At 46.6% G+C, this 5,563-nt stretch overlaps 1 protein-coding gene across 3 annotated transcripts in view; it reads left to right on the top strand.

Annotated features, from left to right (window-relative positions):
* RAB4A (RAB4A, member RAS oncogene family) overlaps nucleotides 1-4,145 on the top strand; it is a 45,382-nt gene extending 41,237 nt beyond the window's left edge. For all 3 annotated transcript variants that reach the window (XM_019626362.1, XM_019626364.1, XM_019626363.1), the window contains one exon: nucleotides 2,473-4,145. The gene's annotated coding sequence lies outside the window, so the exon portion shown is untranslated. The remainder of the gene's footprint in view (nucleotides 1-2,472) is intronic.
* Nucleotides 4,146-5,563: the final 1,418 nt, after the last annotated feature.

Below are 5,563 nucleotides of genomic sequence, written 5' to 3'. Positions count from 1 at the left end.
CTGCTGCTATAATTGGCTGTCCCAGCCTCTCTTTTGGTCACACTGACCTATACAGCGTCCTTATTGTGTTCTCTGCTGGGCCAAGACCTCCCTAGGACAGGGCTGCCTCTGTGCACCCAGTGACTCCAGGTGATTGATGTGACCCACACATCAAACGAGCACTCCTGACTCATCAACCAGGAGTCTACCGAGAGGGTACCTGAGAGGACTGGGTGGGAGACTGGAAAAGAAAGAGACTAGAGACGAAAGCTGGGGACAGGAGGTCCACCCAATGCTGAGAGCAGAGAGTAGCGCCGTTTATTGTTTACACACAGCTTTTATAGCAAAAGTAACTTTCCTTAGGTAGGGGGTTTTGGGAACTTGAGGGAATAGTCCCCTCCTCCCAGGGAACACCTCCCCCGGGACTTTCCATAAGGTGTAGGGAAGCAATCTTCCCAGAGTTAAAGCAAAACATAACAAGCAGAAACTGTTAACAGGATGGCCTTCCACTCTGTAGCTTTCAAGGCCGTTGGCTGTTTTCTCCTCAGCGGCTAACCTTCCCACACTGTTCACCCGGGCCTGAGAGCCTGTCAGCCTGCCAGCTTTCAGGCTTAATCCTTACTGCAGACCTCCAGCCCCCTACAGGTGATCCCAGTCAGTGACGTCCCTAAATCTTTCTAACGTACCTGGATATCCAGTCCATCCACTTGCAAGATCCCTTTTTGCAAAATTTGCAAAAGGTGGCCATATGGTCCTGCTAAGTCCCTTCCTTTCTGGGAGGGACTTTCATAACTCCTGGAGCCCTTTTTCAGGCGACGTCACCAAAATGGGGAAATAACAGGCCCCAGACCACCCCCCAACCCACAAAGACAACAGTAAGACAGCTATCCAGAAACATAAACAGATCTGGGAGAGCTCCTGAGGAACTTCAGCAGCACCATGAAACAGAAAACCTGAGAAGAACCACACGGAAAGTGAGGGACAAATAGCTTCGGTGTGCCTGCATTGTCCCCTCCCCAGGCCGTCAATGCTCAGCACCAGGAGGGAGCTCCAGCCAGAAAGCCCCACTCACTGGAAAAGGCGAGGGGTGAGAAACCCACTTCCCCACCCTTTGGGCACCACACAAGACCTGCTTCAGTTTCAACCCACCCAGAGACCAGCAAAGCTGACTTGAGAGGTGGCCAAGAGCTCTCAGCCTCAGTCACCAGGGGGGAGTGGCCACAGTTCCCAGTGACCTCTGCAGAGAACCAGCAGTTTTCACCATGCATACTCCCATCGTGGGTGCCAACCACCTAAGTGCCCCTGCTTGTCCCCACTAGAGCCCCGGGTCTGCACTGGGAGCCTGCTGGGCATCTGGAGCTCCGTGAGGCCCTCATGGCTGACCCCACAGCAATGTGCACATGTGTGGCTGCCAGCCTGGCTTGTCACAGCCGATGCTGCAGCCACAGAAATGCACACTGACAGCCCAGCCCCCGTGCCTGCTGAGGGCCTACCTTTGGGCCTTGTCACTGGCCAGCACCTCGGGGCTCACTTGTGCTCCCTCCGAGCTGTGCACCTGCATGCCCCAGCCTGGTCCCCATCACCAACCTGCACTGCTGTGCATGGCCCTTGGGGACTCTGCAGACGTGGTAGAGAACACCAACAGCCAGGATCCCTGTAGCTTCTGTGAGCCCACAGTGGGCCCAGGCCCTGGATGGCTTTGTCCCCCACCACGTGACGTGTGTGTCTGCAGCCAGTCCTGCCGCTACACACACCCCTGCATTTGACCTCCAGAGCCACATNGGGCAGGGGGAGGTACATGGGAAATCTGTGTACTTTCAATGTTGCTATGAGCCTAAAACTGCTCAAAAACATGAAGTCCTAATAAGCAAAAATAAATCCTAAAGCAAACACTAAAATAACACAACAAAGAATTTTGACTACTAAGCCAAAATCCTTCCATTCTTAAAATGGAAGAAAATAAAAAATAATCTAAATAATTTAAAGAAGGTAGTAAAAGGGGGAAAGGAGGAATAAAGAACGGATGGAACAAATAGAAAAAAAGTAGCAAAATGATAGATTAAACCCAGCCTTCTGAACTTGAAAAAAAAAAGTTCAATGTGCTTGCAAGAATTTCAGCTACAGAAAACCCTTACACTCTCACTCAGAAGAAACAGAGGGCCACAACTGATCAACTGATGGGGTGATGGCAGGAGTCGGCCTTTGTGTCAGGAGGGGTCTGTCTGGGCCTCACTGAAGGCTGAATGAACTTGCCTGTTGCTAAAATAGAAGGCTCATTTATAAAGTTTGCAAATGGAGGTTTTAACTTTTTAAAGTTTCCTCTTCTTTCCCATTTACCACAGTGAGCTTTTTATGTATAGTCAACATTATTTGATAGTTGTACATAAATTTAAATAAAAGTGGGAGGTATTCACTAGTTCCATTAGGGACTGCAAGCTCTGTTTGTACATATATGGCTATGTATGTTTCTAAACTCTTCTTTATGTGTTTTAGGTGTTCATACAGTGGTATTTGGGATGCAATTGTTGGAGCTTGAAGAAGTTTTTGCCACCATCTGTTTCTACTTCACACAGGAGTAGGTCTTCATGTGGAAAAGACAATAATTTGCTGTGTGATGCAGGCTGGCTGTGGCCCAGCAAAGCCTGTAGTACAATAAACCTGATTCAGTGGACACCACCGTCAGCCGCGAACGTTCTCTGGTCCATGTTCCCCTTCACCTTTGGTTTCAACCCTGGCTTTGTGCTGCGTATACTCCAGCCAGCACATCTTTACAGCACGGTACCTGACGTGTGATTGGACAGACGTCACACTAAATGCAGTCTCTTATTGTTTTAATCATATGAACTAAAGCCTGTTACTGTGAGCTGTGCTTCAGTCTTGCCGGTTGTGTCGCACAGTTGGTATACTTATGGCCTGATACTCAGACTCTGGAGTCAATGGCCAGTGCAGTCCTTACTTCATTCCATTTGCCAGTTCCGAGGTGTTTACGTGACCCACACCTGAAATACCCGATCAGTAGTTACACACCGAAATAAAGTCAGAGGTGGGGTTTTCCTATGAACGTGACACTGTCCAGCACTCTGTTGATTTTTAAAGCGTCTCCATCCCGCTCAGTTGGGGCCATGTAACCTGTTCCTTTAGGCACTGTAGTCAGCAGTGAGGACCCTGGACCTGCAGCCACACTCACTGGGCAGCTGACTGTGCTCAGCTGTTGGTCAATGCGACAGACCCCACAGCCTGTGCCATTTTCTGCTGCCCGTGGTGAGCTGCCCACTCCTCTAGGAAACACTTGGTTGCTCCTGTGCTTTTCCTGGAATTTGGTATTATAGCATCACTGCCCTTTTTTAAGCCTTTTATTGTTTAGTGTTCATATTAAGGAAACCCACTAAATCAAGTCCTTATTAAAGGGACACCACTAAGAAATTTCTGTATAGCTTTCGCTGAATACTTAAATGCCTTAGTACAGTTATCAAGTCAACATGTTTTTAATTCATGAGAGGTCTATTGAAGTATAATATATATTGTACTACAAAGACTTGTTCTAATATTTTAAAATGTCAATGCAAAATATATATATAAATAGAACTTTTCTTTAAAGTTGAAATACAGCATTCTTTAAGATTGAAGGTTAAAAAGCATTCTTCACCTTATACGACGTGTTCTCCCACTGTGACGTTTTAGCTGCAGACTGATTGCTAAATTTCACTACCAGTCTGTCAGAAGCTGCCCACTGCTTTTGTTCTCGTTTTGTTTTAATCAACAGAGCACAATGACACCACAAACTCTGGGCAGTAACATGGGTAAAAATATCTGTGTGTATCTGTCTTAGTTATTTTAATTTGCTTTAAAAAAGCCTTGTGTATTTTATTTTGAAAAGCTGTAATATGAAGTAAATTCTCAGACTGAGCCTCCCCTTGGACCTCTCTGAAAGAATGTTTTTCACTCAGTGTCTCGTTCATGGCAGTTTTGCAAGCTGTTCACTTTGGAGCAGCTTTTTGCATGGGCTAGGAGCATGTCCATTCGACCACACCAGTTTATTCAAATGCAGGAATTTTTAAAATAAGATAAATGTTAAGTTGGTTTATAAATGAGCCTGTTAATTAAACCATCAGTACTGCATATCAATTCCACATTGTTTGACCAATAAAAGTTGCTGGAGAACCAAACTCGGGTGGTTCTTAATGACGGCCTCTAGGAAGAGTGAAGAGGGGAATCAATTTGGTCAGCGCAGTGCTCCCCAAAGCCACTGACCAATTCTCTGATTCTCCGGACACCAGCTGGTGTCCTCCAGGTCGGCTCTGACATCAGCCTCCTGGAGACTAGCCAATTCCAGAGGTTCAGGGCGCAGTCTGCCCCAACACACTCCAAATGCCAGTTGTAAGTCCATGTTGTCACCTGTGCTTCTGACCAACGGGCTGTAAATCTAAGGTTCCCACAACCCCCTCCTTTGGTTCCATTAATTTGCCAGAGTGGCCACAGAAATTTACCAGTCTTTGGAAGACAGGCCATGGTTCTGAAGTCAGGAAATACTGCCTGCTGCTAGAAAATACTGTGATTGGAGAATGTGGCTTTTTTAAAGTAGCATTTATGTTCTTTTCAGTTTTTCCTTTCGGAGATTTTCAGACATACACAAGTATGGAGAAATAACATTGTATCAGCCAGCTTCCACAACTTTATCTACACCGTGGCGATCCTGCTTTAGCTCCCTCTGCCCCAGTCTGTGTGCTGTAGCATTCGGACTCATCCATAGCACCTGTCACTTCACCCAAAAGTAGTTCCGTATGCATCTCTGATTGTATATTCTTTTAATTTATATAGTCACTGGATGATTGGGAACTTCTTAAAAGATGTTACAAAGCCAGGAATGGTTATGTCGCTTCTTACCTTACAATTGTATAAAGTCGGTTTCCTGGCACGTGTTGGAAAGCAAATGCACCTTTTTTACACAGTCCTGTAGGAGGTGACTTCCCAGCGTGTGGTAGTGGCACCGGTGTGCTGTTGTTTAGCCCAGGGGACAGTCATGCTTCAGCAGGGACTCCAGGGCAGCCAGGCTGCACCGGTTAAGTGTTTTGAGTGTCACCCCACCACTGCAGTGACATGAGACACACTTGGTTTAGGTCACCTCAGCGTGTCAGTGTCCCATGGTGAGGAGTGCAGTTAACTCTGACACAGGCATCTCTGGAACCAGGTGTGGGGTGGGCTGGGCCACACTGTAAGTGAGCAGCGATCTCAGTGTGCTCCTATCTCAGTGTGCTCCTTCCTGCTAGCGGACTTTGTCCTCGCTTCATGGGGATCAAATGAAAAACAGGCCTATGCTCTCACAGCTGCTTTCTCTAACTTCTTGATGTCATGTGCAAATTTATTTTAAAGAAAATTAGCATTAAGGAAACAAACTTGCCAAATTTCCGAGTATTTTACATTCCAAAATACCATGGAAATAATTATGTTCACTAAATGTTTAAGGACCTCCTATTTGGGGATGAGAGTACAATGCCAGTTTCTGTGCACTGAAATCACTGTACATTGAGTGGGAATTCTGTCACCTGGTTAGTTCAGGACGAGCCATCGCACTGTTCCCTTGTCC

Source organism: Hipposideros armiger, unplaced genomic scaffold (genome assembly GCF_001890085.2).
Source record: "Hipposideros armiger isolate ML-2016 unplaced genomic scaffold, ASM189008v1 scaffold_667, whole genome shotgun sequence".
Lineage (NCBI taxonomy): Eukaryota > Metazoa > Chordata > Mammalia > Chiroptera > Hipposideridae > Hipposideros > Hipposideros armiger.
Note: the sequence above shows the minus strand (reverse complement) of the source record. Positions and strands in the feature narration are given on the sequence as shown.